At 44.1% G+C, this 15537-nt stretch overlaps 1 protein-coding gene across 18 annotated transcripts in view; it reads right to left on the bottom strand.

Moving 5' to 3' along the window:
• FoxP (forkhead box transcription factor P) overlaps nucleotides 1–15537 on the bottom strand; it is a 245191-nt gene that overhangs the window by 170797 nt on the left and 58857 nt on the right. The window contains exon 1 of one of the 18 annotated variants that reach the window (XM_069125044.1): nucleotides 11162–11251. The exons of the other annotated variants lie outside the window; for them this stretch is intronic. The gene's annotated coding sequence lies outside the window, so the exon portion shown is untranslated. Of the gene's footprint in view, nucleotides 1–11161; nucleotides 11252–15537 lie in introns of those variants that run through there. 18 annotated transcript variants of the gene reach the window in all.

The raw sequence follows: 15537 nt of genomic DNA, 5'->3' as shown, positions 1-15537 counted from the left end.
AGCGTGTTTTCCAGGTGGAGAGGTGTGCTGTGCTCATCCGCGAGCCCATCAACGCAACCATCCTCCGACAATCGATTATTATCTTTCCAATTTGCATAGCAACCGAGCTCTTGTTCAAATCTGCACCCCCTGTTTCGACCCCTTCGGCAACCCCTTGCAAATCCTACTTCGCTGCTGCGACTCCTCGTTCGGTATCGTTTCTGTAACGTGCTCTACCTTTTTTTTTTCCTCTCCTCTTTTTCTCTCCTCTTCAATCGAACCGAGCGTGTTCGCGTTCGATCGTCTTTCGCAGGGATAGCTTTTCGACGTTCCCGTGAACCAATCTGTTTGGGGATTTTCTAGGAGAATGACACGTTCCAGTGAAGTTCTACGGATCGATTGAATATCAAGGGACGAGAAAGATACGAATCTAAAATTTTTTTCCTAAAGAATGTGAGAAGAACAATAAGGTTGGTGAGGTCGCGCGGTAGGAAAGTAGCTGACAACTTTGGCTTTCCGGGATCTTTTCTTTTAGCGCCCTTGAAGAATGGACGCGTCACGCTGGTGGGTGGCTTGAAGAAAGGGAGGGTGAAACCCCTCCTTTATAAAATCTTTGACGCGTCGCACAGCGAACTACCGGCGTGGCAGTCATTAATAACTTTTAGGTGGCAGATTTTGCGCGTATTAATCCACCATATTATACCGCGAGTCTGCAGCCGTCCTCTGCCATCAGTCCCCTTCTTGCTTTTGCCTGCTTGGGTTCCGTCCACACTCTCTCCCCCTTATAACCAAGAGGGCGACCGGATAGCTGAGTCGACGTCTCCTTAATGAAAAATCTGAATCCCGAGTCCGCCTTTTCTTTCACCCACTATTCTCCACGGATTCTCGATCCTCTGCTAATGGTAATGACCGTCGCGGAATCGTGAAACTCACTGGTAAAAAGTGTTAAATCTCAAGCGTTTTCTTTCTTCTCCTCTTGCACTGTAACCTGGCTTCGTTCCTTGTCCCAACAGCGATATTCGCTGGAAATACGAAGGATAAATCTAAGAAATTTCCAGACGATATAGCTTCCTGGTATCTAGACTTGAATTTAGTTTATCGTCCTGGCAAAACCTGGCCATGCACACCGGTATTTATATCCATCGTTTAGGCAAACAACTTGGACTTTTCTCATTCCTCCGTTCGCAAGAACAGCCACCAAAGGCTCGCGTAACATGCTCGCGTGGCAAATTAACAAACGTCGGAGGAATGAGACGACTCTCGGTTCCACCTTCTACGATATTACCTTGCTTCGACCCCCGTCAACCCCCTTCGGCGTTTCATATACAGAGACGTATACACACGCTCTTTCTCCCATCATAGCGAGAAGGTATATTGTCGAGCGGCAACGAAGGTAGACCGAGCAAATTTCGTGTACAATTAGAAGGCTTTTGTAGAAGCTAAACTGCTAATAGCCGCTGAAGAAGGAAGCACCGTCTCTTACTTCTCCGCCGCTACGTTTCAACCACCCCTCGTCTCGTCTCTTCACCACCGTGCGCACCTCATTTCGCGTGACAGTCGTCCTTCTGCTCGTATCTACCTCTTGTCGTCTTCTCCTTCCCTCTTTCTCGCACCCACTAAGGTCCTCCGTCTTACACGTCGGTCCCTTCGTTTTCCAACCCTTTCTAGAGCTCGCGTTAAAGTCAGAACCTCGCCCTTCCTCGCGGAACCTAGCCGCCAATTCACTCCTCCTGAAAGTCCTTGCGAGGCACGCCGCGCCGTGCTGACTTCTCTCGAGAGAGTCGGCCTCTCGCCAGATCGAGGTAAGAGAATTCGCTGTTCCGCTATGGCTCGTGCCAGGAGACTTATCGTGGATTATAAACTAGGATTGTTTTCATTAAACCTGGCGTTCAGTGCGTTCAACCAACCCCTTGTTCGCACCCTTTTCGGCGGGCGAGCGAGTGTGTACCTTATTGAGTGTCGTAAGAATCTTGTCTGGCGGTGTTCGCACTTGTACGTACATCCCTTAATAGCTAAGGGCGAGCTACTGTCTTTGCTACATTGAACTTTTTATGATTTCGTAATTTTCGATACGATTTAAAGACAAGGGGAGATTTAAAGCCTGCAATATTTAGTCCTCTTGGTACTTTTATTATCAGCAAATCCAGTAAAAATTTGAAGTAAAAACGAACGATAAGAATCGTTTCACGACTGTTCTACGAATAGACAACCGTTTCTCATTTTTCTGCCTACGTATCAGCGTTGCAAGAATGCCGGTAGATAAAGTAGCCGCGAAGCGGAACGAAGAACGAGATAGAGGCTAAGAACTAAGCAGAAGAAGGCGTGACGATAACTGGGCTAATGTGCAATAATGAACACGGTTGCTTATCAAATGGCCCTGACGGTTCTCTTCCTGCTGCTTCTTTAACTCACGCCAGTTTCTTTCATGAACCGCGAAACTTGCTCGTAACAACGTCTAACGATCGTTACTCTCGGCCCATTATTTAATATTTTACCTCGCCGAGTCTTTCGTTTCGCATCGTTTCCTCGTCCTTTGATATCGTTAATTAAAATTCTACCTTCGTTAGCCAATCGGAGACGTCACGGCACAGAAAGATGGAATCTTACAAGGCAAACAGACCGATCTTCTGCTCGACGTGCAACACACTCCAACCTCAAACGAAATACGTTCGTTATTGGTTCCCTGTATACGCGGCTCATGTAAGACCAACACCAAAGACGTGTATGTAAGAGCACGTACATACGTATATGTACATATACTATGCATATGGAGTTCCTCGTGCTAAGAATAGGTAACATACAGACGGTCAGATATAGCTAGGACTTTGTGCCTATAAGCGAGCAGGTCATTGGCATTAGGGGTTGGAAGGGTGTGCATTTGCACGACGTGTGTACTCGTATGCGATTTAGTTCCTCCGTGGCCGGTTGCCTTCCGATACCGGTTGCCAGTATCGGCCACGTTTTGTACTCCAATTGGAACACAGTCAGCCTGCCAGATACGCGGAGGGGGTAGGCGAGGGCTGATAAAAATGGGGAAAAAAAGAACGAGCAGAATCCCAGGCAGCGAAAGTTCCCAGGTGATTGGTCGTGGGAAATATCGCGGTTAGGAGGCGACTGATAAAGTGGATCGATGAGTCGATGCGGAACACCGAATATTTGCCGGTATTCGACGGTGTGCGCAAATTTTGCACACAGGTATAAATAGACGAAACTTTTACAGCCACATGAATAACGGAGATATATATCGTTCGTACTGTCTGAGAATCGAGAAATCCATGCACGTTGCAGAACAATCAATCCATTAGTCGTTCGAGTTGTTGCAGAAATAAATTCGTAACGGTCTTACGATCGATGGAAATCAAATTTGTTACAGATTTTAATAAATACAAACAAAAGTATTAAGGTTGACATCGTCGTTTCTATTTCTTTACTCGTTCGACAGGAAGCTAAACTTAACCGATCAATCGGCGCTTCTATATCGTTTTCTATAGATTGGTGACGAGAGCAACAGTTAACATCAGGCTAAACCCAGGTTGATACTGGTTTACAGATATCAAGTATGTCCAGTTTACGATCGATACAACCGTTCATACGGCGCTGGAATTAGAATGGTTTAGAGGGTAAAATTGCACCTGTGTTACGACTGATATTTTATTTCGCTTTTTATTTTACCCTTCTTCCTATCTTTTCCCTCGTATCCACGTACACGAACGTGTGTGTGTTATTCGTCCAACAATTCCGGTGAATTTAATTGTTTGATTATTAACGCTTTCGGGGTATCCCATCGGTGATATAAAGCGCGCGAAATAACGCTAGTAAATTATCAAAAATTGCCGTTGCGGCCGGGGCTACTGCAAAATATAAATTCTCACGCAATTTTGATACCGTCCAGATGAATATTTCGAGAGCCGCATCGATAATAATCAGAATTTTAAAAGGCACAATTAATTGATTGTAACGCGGTGCATCAAAGGTTAATGTTATACGCTAGTTACATACGTATTACCAGCCTGGCAAACGCGAGTAACGCTAGGAATTCATCATTATTGGTACGTAGGTATGTAGAATGCCGTATCGCAGATTAAATACACTGGACGGTGCGTGCGCGTGCGATAAAACCGTGCCATCCACGGTGATATATTATTTTTATTCATTTATATACCGCATAAAATATTATGAACGATCGCGTTACATCATTAAAAATGTACGATTCCTTTGATCCAGTGCATTCCATCCCCCTTGCTTTTCTTAAAGCCTGTGCAACCAGTACCACCCTTTCACGTGTGTCTTTTTTTCCATTCCCTCGTAGAATCGCGTTTCAAACACAAAAATTTCAATTCGCTCACGACGACGCCGCTGACAACACAGCCCTTTTACAACATAATCATATCCTTTATCATCGATCGTGCCAATCCACCAGCGTCTCGTTACACGTCGTGAACGCCGTTCCAATACGAACTGTGAAAAATCTCGTGTAAACTCTCCGATACACCATTTTCGCAATTTCCCTCGTGGTGGACACGGTATTATAGTTGCATGTAATGGAGCACAAATAATGAATCCGTGCCACTTATCATTCGACAGATTTTATCAAAATCTCTGTAAAGCTACCAGAGAGAATCGTGGTCCACCGATGGAGAAGGTTCGCGTAATAACAGTAAAAACGAATGTAGCTCGCGTCAGCGTGATCCGGCAAATACTTAAAGCCTATACATATACACGTGGGCGGTCACCTTCGGCTAAGTGCAAGTCTGAAGATATCGCGCTGAAAGGAAGAGCTCCGAGGAGGAGGGAAAGTGCGAGAGCATAAAATACCGTTCCGACTAGCTGTCCGCGTTATCGAAACACGCAATGCCACGGATTACGAGGAAATATGTGTGCACGGTTCAGATACACGCTCGTACGTCCAAGGAAGCGTCGTATCGATATACGCTGCGAGCCTCGAGCAAGGATACTCGCAAATTGCTACCGCGAAGGGTGACTGAAAAACCTTCGAGGAAGATCATTTTGAGACGTTAGTTAGGTACGTGGAAGTGGAAATAGATTCGAGTCACCGTAATAGTTTCAACTGTTGACACGGATCAAGGGAATTGCACAAACCGCGTTAGCCGTCTAACGATAATTCTATTTACCAAGAGTTAGCGGAAGAACGATCCCGTTAATTGCGAGACGACATCGGGACGAATAAGTCTGAAATATTTAACGCGTCAATAACTCAATCAGAGTCTGTTCTGGTATATTTCGCGCTCACGAGTAAGCAACGTAGACACGCCTGGCCTGTGAAATCAGTCGATATTCGCGGTAAACTCGACTCTCAAGACTCGGCTCGCGTCTCGATCTAGCGATTATTAAACGTGGAAACACGTAAGTGCTGGTACTCTCTTGCATTTCCTTCGAGTTGAAATTGCCGAGTGGTTTCATCAAAGGGTTTGCTCGCGTTTAATCGTGTATCAACGCCTAATGACACTGAGCACGCGTAAAGCAAAGACCGAACGGTACGAATAAGTTTCGTTTAAACAGCGTTATCGGGCTTAACACTAGGCGCAGCTACTTTTCCACCCTATTGTAGTCACGTGCGTGCTTTATGCAGTCAGATATTGGTCGCCGCAACACGCTAGAAAATACGGTTCGTTATATCGCCGCGCCGGTGTCCGTTTGCATTCACGTAAGTGCGCATGCAAGTACGAATAAACAATGACCAATACACCGGCTCGGCAAGATCGCGTGTCCCGCGAGACTAGGAGAGCTCGCGCGTGAACCCTATTCTCCACATCCCCTGCGCCAGAGTCCAGCAACCGAGAGAAAACCCACCCGGTTATCGATACAACGTTGTATGTCCGTCGACGTTTCACACTCGGCTAACTCTTCTCTCTTTTACTCTGTCCTTCTCTCACCTTCTCTACTTCTTCGTTTCTTCTTTGTAAATTCGCCTTCCTCCCCCGTCCCTAGTCACCCCAAGCCGCACACGCTTTTAACCGCACAGAAAATTATTGCATATTTGATCGCGTAGTTTAACCGGCCGTGCCGTTATCGCGAGTCCGACGCGATACATTTGTAATTACCTTGTTCACGCCGAACAAGTAATATTGGTTATCTCAGCGAGATTGCCGCGCCACGGAAACCATAATCGAACGTTAATTGAATTTTAATTCTACGATAAAGAGAGAACAGGCTGGAGCGGTAGAGGGGAGAAAAAAAGGAGAAGAAAAGGGAAGAATCAGCCGGTATCGCGATTGAAAGACCGGCTTGAGAAGTTGCCGGGTGAATTTCGAGCAGGAAGGTACGATTCTAGTGCTTCCAGTGTTCCTAAGTTTACCGAGGTCGCGGTCTGTCGAACGCGAAACAGGAAACCCCGTCCCTCGAGAGAAGACACCTTCCTCGACATCACAATACGATAGGAAGCGAAGAGTTTCGAGACGTTTCGCAGTTAGTTGCCCTCAGGAGATGAAGGCGTAAGTAGGTAAGAAAGTTATTTCCCGACCGGACACGCTTAACCCTTCCCCGGGGCTCCTTTCCCCCTGGTACAAGGTCTTTGCGCCGCTACCGCGACGCTGTCAGAACTCACCGCCGCACCCTTCGCTACCGTCACACCTCCGTCACGAACTGCTCGCCTGGCGTACCAACCATTCGCGATGCATCATGTTTACAGATACGTACGACTGAGAACAGGAGTTTTAATCAACGCGAAATAAATTAACAGATTAATGGCAGTGATAAAATGTCTGATTCATTTCTTAGTCAAATGTAATGTCCTAATGAGCGTGAAATAGGGGTTAAAATCTGAAATATTTCATGTTGAACTGAATTATTCATTAACGAACAATTTTAATTTTCGTAATAGTGAAAACGAGGTAGTAAGCAGGAAATGTTAAATGCGTGGTACCAAACCACAGATTATGAAACACTTCGAGTAACCTTAAAAATATATGACGAGATATATGAAATAATAGTAATCTAACGACGAACTGTTTCTTCCTTTAAAAAATATATTTTGACGTAGGCATACGTCCTCCATGAGCTACACTTTAATATTCTTCCACAGTGTATCAACGTATTAAAACATTTCGAAACGAGTTATCGAGAAATAGATTCGAATACAATGATGCAGTGGCAGCTCGAGGCAACGACGAACAATTACTTTGTACGATGCGTTTGAGCGTTGGCCAAGATTTTCATTGCTTTAAGTAACATATATAAATTGTTATTACGAGATATATCGAGAAAAAAGAGCGTCTATTAAAGCTATGAATTAGACATTCTTATCGCGACAACGCGTAATACCATGACGCGGTTGTTTGTAAAGATAGCCAGTCAGAAGACAAGCTCATTGTTCTCGCGAGCATCGCTCCAACGAAACGTCGCAAATCGTCATCGTTACACCGCGGTAAACTACTGCATCCGAGTGTCATTTACTATTGAAGTCAAGCTAGCTAGTACACGCTAAACTTAGCATTCGGTACACACCAGCAGTAGAAAGGAAATGAGTGGCTTGAGTTGCGTTTTATACCCTACGTGAGAGCTATAATGCTGACGTCTGTACTAAAAATAATAAATCAAGAACAGAAGTCTATCTATAGAACGGCAACAATTCCTATCGTCTATAGCATTTCGCGAAACTTGCTGCTACTTCGCGTTACGATCTTACACGAAAGAACGCGTTTCTTCGCGTTACACATCCAAAGTGGGCTATTTCCCTTTACAGTTTTAAACACAGTTGTTGTTACGTGTCTTTGCGACGTGTACCCGGCTTTGGTAGAACGTCGCGTGATGTTCAACGTGTACAACCACGAGAAAAGGATCGCAAGGCCTATATCCGAGTTTGCATCGATAGCGCACGAGTTACGTGGTTAACACGGTGCGTGTACTTTAGAGCCAAACAACGCTTGTGACCAATGTCCAATCTTTTTACGGTATACCTTCATAAATTTCAAACGTGAGTACGTTCGAGGGTCATAAAGGAGAACTTTACGACAGACGTTTGCTATGTCAGTTGCAACAAACCAATGTAAAATACAAAAACGGAGAACTTAGTAATTATCATTTCTTCGAAATTTCTCTCTTGATTGTAGGTCTAGGAACAACGTCCATACGTTACTAACAACATGTATACTACCCCTACCCTCATCCACTTATTTTACGAATATCATACGTTCTTGATAAATATTATTCGTTCATAAATATTAGAGCACCTGCTTATTTAGCACAAAACGCGGTGATCGATCAGGCTGTTAAGGAAATGATTAATTAGTCAGAATTATATATTGATACAAAATGGAGTTTAGAAATACGCTGAAATGTGTCACGGTTATTTCAAGAACTACAGGTACAAGTACGTAATTAATTATCAATTATACACTGACAGGCGCAATCCTTTGATTCTAGAATCCACGTAGGTAATTTTCAATGAATCATATATGCAAATCAGAGAATTCTGTTAAACATCTTTCCAGCTCATGAAATACATAAAATCAAAGAGCAACTACAAAATACGGTGGAAAATCTAATAATGCAAGTGCCAAGAATTTTTATGCGATTTTTATTATAACATAAAATAATAATTCCAGAGTTTTTAATAAATTCCGAACAATTTCTGAAGTTTCGTGCACGGATTTTGTAAATGTCCTACAATTATACTTATAAACGAAGGTGTACAGTAAAGCGAGAAGATGAATCGGACAAACTGATAGCAAGCACGTTAAGTGAAATTAGCAGTGCTAATTATTGCAACTCTATCTTCAATAAGAATTTTCCTTGCGATTTCAACTCGTTGGTCTAAAGTTTGGGAATCTCGGTTATTCCTAAAACTCCTGCAGACTGTTGGCCCGTGACCCAGCCGGTATCGGTTTCTCACAGAAGGCGCCCCTTGCGAGGGCGCGGAAGCACGTGCGCGTCCTTATCATGCTGCTGCGAAGAGAAAATAAAAAGAGGAGAAAAAGAGAGAGAGAGAGAGAGAGAGAGAGGAAAAGGGAAAGAGAACGTTGCTACGAGCCGTACGAGAAGAAGAACGTGAGTTTCAGTGACGTAGCTGGAAAAGTGCGCGACGGGGGTTGCCCGACGACATTTTGTAAGACAGAAAGGAAATGCTCGTGAGGCAAGAACGGCGAAGGAGAACGTAGGAAAGGGAGGAAGGCAGTATACGGAGAAGAAAGAGGGAAAGGTCGCGGAGTTTAAAGGCTAAACGGCCGGGATGTGCGCCATGCATAACAATTAGCCTGGGAAAATCATGAAAATGTTGCGGACCTCTTTTAACTCCGGGGCACTGGCCCTCAAGTCCCTTTTGCCATTGCCGTCCCTCTTGCCCCCGTTGAGAAACCACCCCCACCGTGCGTTCAACCCCCTCAACGGAAGCACGGCGAGATAACGGAGAGTTACACGCCCTTCCTTTAACCCTTTCCTAGAGGTTCTCGCTTGGAAGACCTTTACAGTGGCTCTCAAACTCTTTTCTTCTATCTTAACCAATCGCAACCAACCAACCTATCACGATAACGTGATAACAACTTTTTCGAAAATGTAAGACAATTTTGTATACAAACAAGCAAATATTGCAGAGTCGTAATTTTCTAAGTTACGTATGTACAGTTATTTGCAACAGTATCACGCGGACAGTGTTTAACGATAGTAAAAAGTAAAATAAAAATGACGTCGTCAAGAAAGCTGAAGAAAAAAACTATTCGATATCCCCATTTGACGAGGCGAGTTTAATTAACTCGTCTAGAAGAACTCAAGAGGAAATAATCAAGTATAATAAGGAGGATAAGAAAAGTTTGAGTCCCTGCAGAGGAACTTAAACGGGTGTATATACGACAGACGTAAGCCGGAAATAAACGTTCCAAGCAAGGCGGCAAGAGGCAGGGTTGATATCGTGTCATCTGAAGGAGCGGGAACCATCAGGGATGCACGCACGTACGGCCATATTAGGACTGGAATAATATATGAGATTCCTTCCAGGCAAGGTGCTGCTTAACGTGATTTACGTAATCTTACAATACGGCGCGGCGTGCCGGGTTAGATCGGCCACATATTATATATTACTCGATCCCAAGGAACACCTACCACCTTTCAAACGTACTACGACCAATATACACCCGGCGCTCACTGGGCAATTGACCTATCGGGTGATAATTTATAGAACCTATTTGCGCGTGAGATTGTAAATAGAATTTTCAAAGGGAATCACGATCGTTTCAACGTGCATTTCAACTAGCAGAAACGCTTTATGGTTTATGTACGAGAACAATGAGAAAAAATAGCTTGTATAACCATCGTTGATGGCAGACGTATCAAGATGGAGCGAATGTAAATTATTATCGTACCATTTAAAATTGATTTCAACTTTAAACGCGCTCGTAAATGGACGTCGAGAGGGCTTGCGTAAAAAAACCACCGATCAATAATGAACTCATTTGGATATCGTGCGTAAATAATATCAAGCAGAGGGGCCGGTATCTGAAATAATTGCATGTCGACGATCATTCACGTTTTATTGCATCGAACGCATTTTCGATAGCCAGATGGAACATTGTCCCGCGTAAAAATCTCGGTCGTGGCGATCTTGAAGCTTCGAAGCGTCGTACGTTAGATCTAAGGCACGTTGGGCGGAGTATATGCATAATTCGACACGATACTAACCGCGAATAGGCCGTATCTACGAACACCCACTTAATTCCGTAGCCTAAACAGGAAATCCTCCTTTCAGGTAATTGCATGACTCAGTTAAATCTGCGAACGGCTGAAGCCCGTTCAATTAATCAATTACCGCCAAGACAGCCTCGATTGTCACCGAGAACTCGCTACCGTGGAATTATCGCAACAAGAACATAACACGCAAAACTAAAACGACCTATATGACAAATACATAATTCCTTTTTCTAAGAAAATTTACGACCACATCGAAAGTGGCGTTTTATTCATAAGTATCGCCGGTTTGTCGCGAAGATATTTCATCGCGGCCACGATTGTTACGCTTCGGGCACGTGCAATATACGTAAATATACGCGTGTCGTGTGCACGTTCATACACGCGAAACCTGAACGCGTATGTGTAAGTCGATAAGACAGCGTGCATGTACATAAAGCACGTGCGTGTAATTTCCGAGTCAGTATCTCAGTGGGCGACTGCACATTAAGCTCTCTTCATATCGAACCATGTGCCCTTCATCGAGACGTACGGACCTTAAACTTACGTTTTAAGATGTTAACTTCTCGTGTAATGACACTTTACTGGGTAATATGTTGATTATTTATGTGGTAGAAGCTGTTTGCTGGGTGAGTCAGTAGACGTCAGGATATTTGGTATGAGAGATCCCTTAGTTCCTGCAGAAGAAAACACGTCAAGCCGGTTCTCGGGACCAAGAAAACGGAATTAAACTGCATTCTGCATTGTTCTAAAACGGCGGCGTCGCGACCGACCTTGATACCAGAAAGACACGGCTCGTACTAGGTGGAATTAAAACGAATTTCTTTCTCTAAAGTCACCGGTTGCTTCGATTTTAAAACGATGATATTCGCATAATCGAGCATCATCGAAGATCGTATTATACGCGAGAAAAGATAGTTTACGATACTAGGATTAGCTTCCAACGTTTGACTGGAAACTGTTCTTCGATTAATACGAATTAATCGCCGTGTTAGTTAAAAGGTCGCCCCCCCCCTCCTGCCTTCTGTAACAAAGTTCTAGCCTTTTTGATTTACGACCATACGCCTGCTCAAACTCGCTTGTATATCGTAACCGACACGTTGTACAACCATAAATCCCTTTACACCTAAATAACTACTATCCGTGTAGATAATTTAAGTGCACGTCATTATGACAAATCGATTACACGCTCTCCGCACAAATAATCGGAATACAAATGACACCGCGAATATTTTGCCGTGGTGTTACACACGCGCCAACGTGCACACAGTGAAAACCGACTTTCCTATTTATCAAACCGTGAATTTTCATCGTATGCAATTGGCCTTGACAATGAGACGACGCCGGAGGAACGATCAATTATCGATCTCTTTCGATGTGTCTCGACTCGCCCAGCTAACCGAGGTAATTGCTTTTAAAATAGCTTTCGAAGGATCTCTCTATTGTCAGGCAACGCGGAAACGTTACAGGGAATTTTTTACAATTTTCACGAAGGAGACGCGAAGTGGGGGGAAAGCGAGCTCGATGAATAACACCGTTACAGAAAATCGAGCGACGGTGTTGTAACAAGGAATACAAATGATCTAATTTACAATGGATCCCGACGGGTTTGAAACTTTTTATTTCGCAATCCACACCGCGAAAACTAATCTAGCCGATGTAATAGATCAACGCTCGATATCTAAAGTACGATGACGTGAGTACCGGTGTTGGTATTCCCCTTGGGAATACCTCTGATCAATCAATAAACATGTGAAATAATCAAGTGATCGCGATCGGCCGCCTATCGTGACTCTCTGTTAATTTCTTGCACTACCAAAAAGCAAGAAAAGAAGAAAAGGAGAAGGATGTAAAAGGTAAAGCAATTTATCATGCTGTAATCGCAATTTCAAACGAGCGTGAAGAAGTGTGGCGTATCGATTAAAAAATAAAGCACCGGGGGTTGAATCGTGCCTTTAACACTTATTTAAGCTTATTCTCGTTCCAAGAGGATAAGGCGCGAACGTAACACGCGAACGGGTGACTTAAATTTTTCGGGGTCTCCGGGCACGTGTCACCGCGTTCTTCTTTTAAAGCGGCAAGGTAAACTCATTGTTTGTGCGCGCACTCACAAACGACATTATAAAGCGCGCGTGTAAGGCTATCCCGGTGGCTCTATTCAAGAAGGTATTATGAAACTCCCTCGGAAAACGTACTCTCCGCTTTGTTTCACCTTTTATTTTGTTCTGCTTTAACCGGATGGGAGGAATGAAATCCGTGTACGCGTATATATCTGTACGCGTCGCGTGGCCGCCCTACTGCTGCATTTAAATGCACCAACACCAACGTTTAAACCGTGAACACACGTACGCACGGGCAACCAGAACATTTACAAGTTACAACGTCGAATCGTCTCACGTCACTTTCGCTTTCTTTTTTGTCAGACGTACAAAAGTTGGCTACGGAAAAGAGGCAGAGAGAACAGCGGCTCGAAAGAAAAATTTCAGCCTCGCGTTAATTCCCCCGATGGTCGCGGCGTGTTCTAAACAACACGTACACAAAGAGAGGCACGTGTATATTCGAAACCCGTGGTCGTCGTCGTTGACGACGTCGACGACGACGACGACGCTTAAAGCCTGCTTTTGTGCTTTGATATTCAGCCGAGCCGGTGTAAACGAAACCTCCAAGGCGCCATTCATGCCGCTTTTTTTCAATTCCGAGTGTACCAGTTTAAAAATGCTGGACTACGGTATATGTATACAGTGGTCGCGCGCATCTGGTGACTCGCAAATGCCGCGATACGAAAATGTTTCGTTCAAGCGGTAATGCACCAACGAAGAATAAACAGGCATCGCGTTTGTAAAACGCGCGCGAGCCGACTTTCTTCGCAGCGCGGCGTGGTGTGGCGCGTGCAATTAGGTCGGAGAATGAGTAATGCTGCTACTCTAATCTCGACAATGGGCGAACATTGAGAAAGTAACGGACCACAGGAGGCTCGTGCATTTCTTAGGCCGCGTAAGAACCACGGGAAAACTATCGTAAACAACCGTTGTTCCACGTCAGGATGAAAAATGATCGTGAAACGATCCGTCTTCGAATGACTACTCGGAAACAATGTATATGTATGCAAATGAAGAGGAAGAAGACGCACCGTGCCGGTGACGTCTGAAACGAATTTGTAGATCGTGGAATCGCGAAAAAAGTGAAAAAGGTGGAACGTGTCATTAATGAGTGAAGGAAGTCGAAATTCATTAACTCCCCACCAAACGTAGCGATTTCGAGAGCGGCACATTTATTCCAAAGTGTTAGAGCGACACGGGAACAAACGATTAGTCTTCATTGAAAACAAAAGAGAAAGGAAACGATCAAATGTGTGCGAACTACACGCGGATCGACGTCACAGGCCGTGATTGTGGTTATTTATATAACAGAACTCTGTAAATCTCGCGTTTTAAACGACTCTGGCTCGCGCGCTAGGCAGCTTTATCGAGAAGCATGATTTTATTTATAGGAAACCGATAATGACCATACGAATGCAATGTGTCTGTTCCAAGTCATAGAACTGTTCGCATCCACTTCGGTGGGGATAAGCAAGAAATTTTAACGACCGCCGTTTTTTCGTTCGATAAAAACCGGCCAGTAAATATTAACGACTGCACTGATTAAAACGGTTCGATTGAAATTATGGTAAGAAGATACGCGAAAACAATTTTCTAAACGATCGGAAATGCCTGGTCTCGCCGTGTTACGTTCGCGTTTTCTAAGACGAATCGAAATTCTCACGAAAGATACCATCGACTCGAGGCGTTGTACTTACTAACATTGTGAACGATCCGATGATCGAAGGTCAGAGGGATTAATGCGAGGTGCGAAGAAGCGAAGAAGACCTTGTCCCACGTAGAACAAAAGTTCGGTTCTACGATTTTCTAGGCTGGTCGGTATCGTGACGCACAATGTCTTTGCTTGTCACGGGAACACAGGGGCTTTAATAACAACGCATTGTTAACAATAGCTTGACAATAGTTTCTTTTGATAATACGAACCGTTCGGTGCGAGTCGTTAGGCTTGTGTACGCGCGGTGTCCATTATCATGGCAGTTCAATGAAATCTTTAAACGAACCACTCTTTATTTCGCTTGTATCAGTTGTTTGCTCGACGCTGTTTACGCCGCGTTACGACCGCAAATTGCTTTTGTGCCGTTCGATGCTTGTGTTCGATCAGCGTGTGTATTACTTTTTTTTGTTTCTCTCTTTTTATTTCGCCTCTCTTTTTTATTCTCGTTTCTTTCGTCACTTTCCGGTTCCCCCAGTCGGTGACACCTTGCCACCGAAAAATCGTGTCGGAGCGGAAATAACACTAGTATGGCGTATCGTTGGTTTCGTAAACACTGACTAACGAACGAGGTACATACGAGGTCACTAATCGGTGGACGTAAACTCATTAAGCGGATGTAGCAATACCAGTAATATATTTTTCCTCTTAGAAAATTGCTTTTTTTCTCGTTTTCGTCGCTGTTTAGCTATTATAAAGCAATCAACGCGACAGCCAAACCCGAGCGCGTCTCTTTCTATGTACGAGCGTTCGTCCTTTCTTGGGGCCGCTATTTATACATTATAACCGCAAATGCGATAGAAAACCGCGTTTCTTGTCGGCCTGAGTCTGAGTTCTATAAATTTCCAGACAGCGAAAAAAAGAAAAGAGGAATTAATCTTCTAAGAAACGTGTAACGATACACACGGTACAAACGACAGAAAAAGAAATTATCTGTGAATGGTATTAATCATTTCAATATTAAATAACTTTTTTATTCTTCAATGTGATGCGCATCGTTAATCGCGAAAGGAAGAAACATAGAAAGGCTTCTTTTTTCATCCGAGAAAATAACGACCGTGCCGTACGTACGATGAAACCTCACGGTTTTCCCCGTTATTCGGTCCACCTTGC

This window comes from Bombus flavifrons, chromosome 12 (genome assembly GCF_040668555.2).
Source record: "Bombus flavifrons isolate JBK064 chromosome 12, iyBomFlav1_principal, whole genome shotgun sequence".
Classification (NCBI taxonomy): Eukaryota; Metazoa; Arthropoda; class Insecta; order Hymenoptera; family Apidae; genus Bombus; species Bombus flavifrons.
Note: the sequence above shows the minus strand (reverse complement) of the source record. Positions and strands in the feature narration are given on the sequence as shown.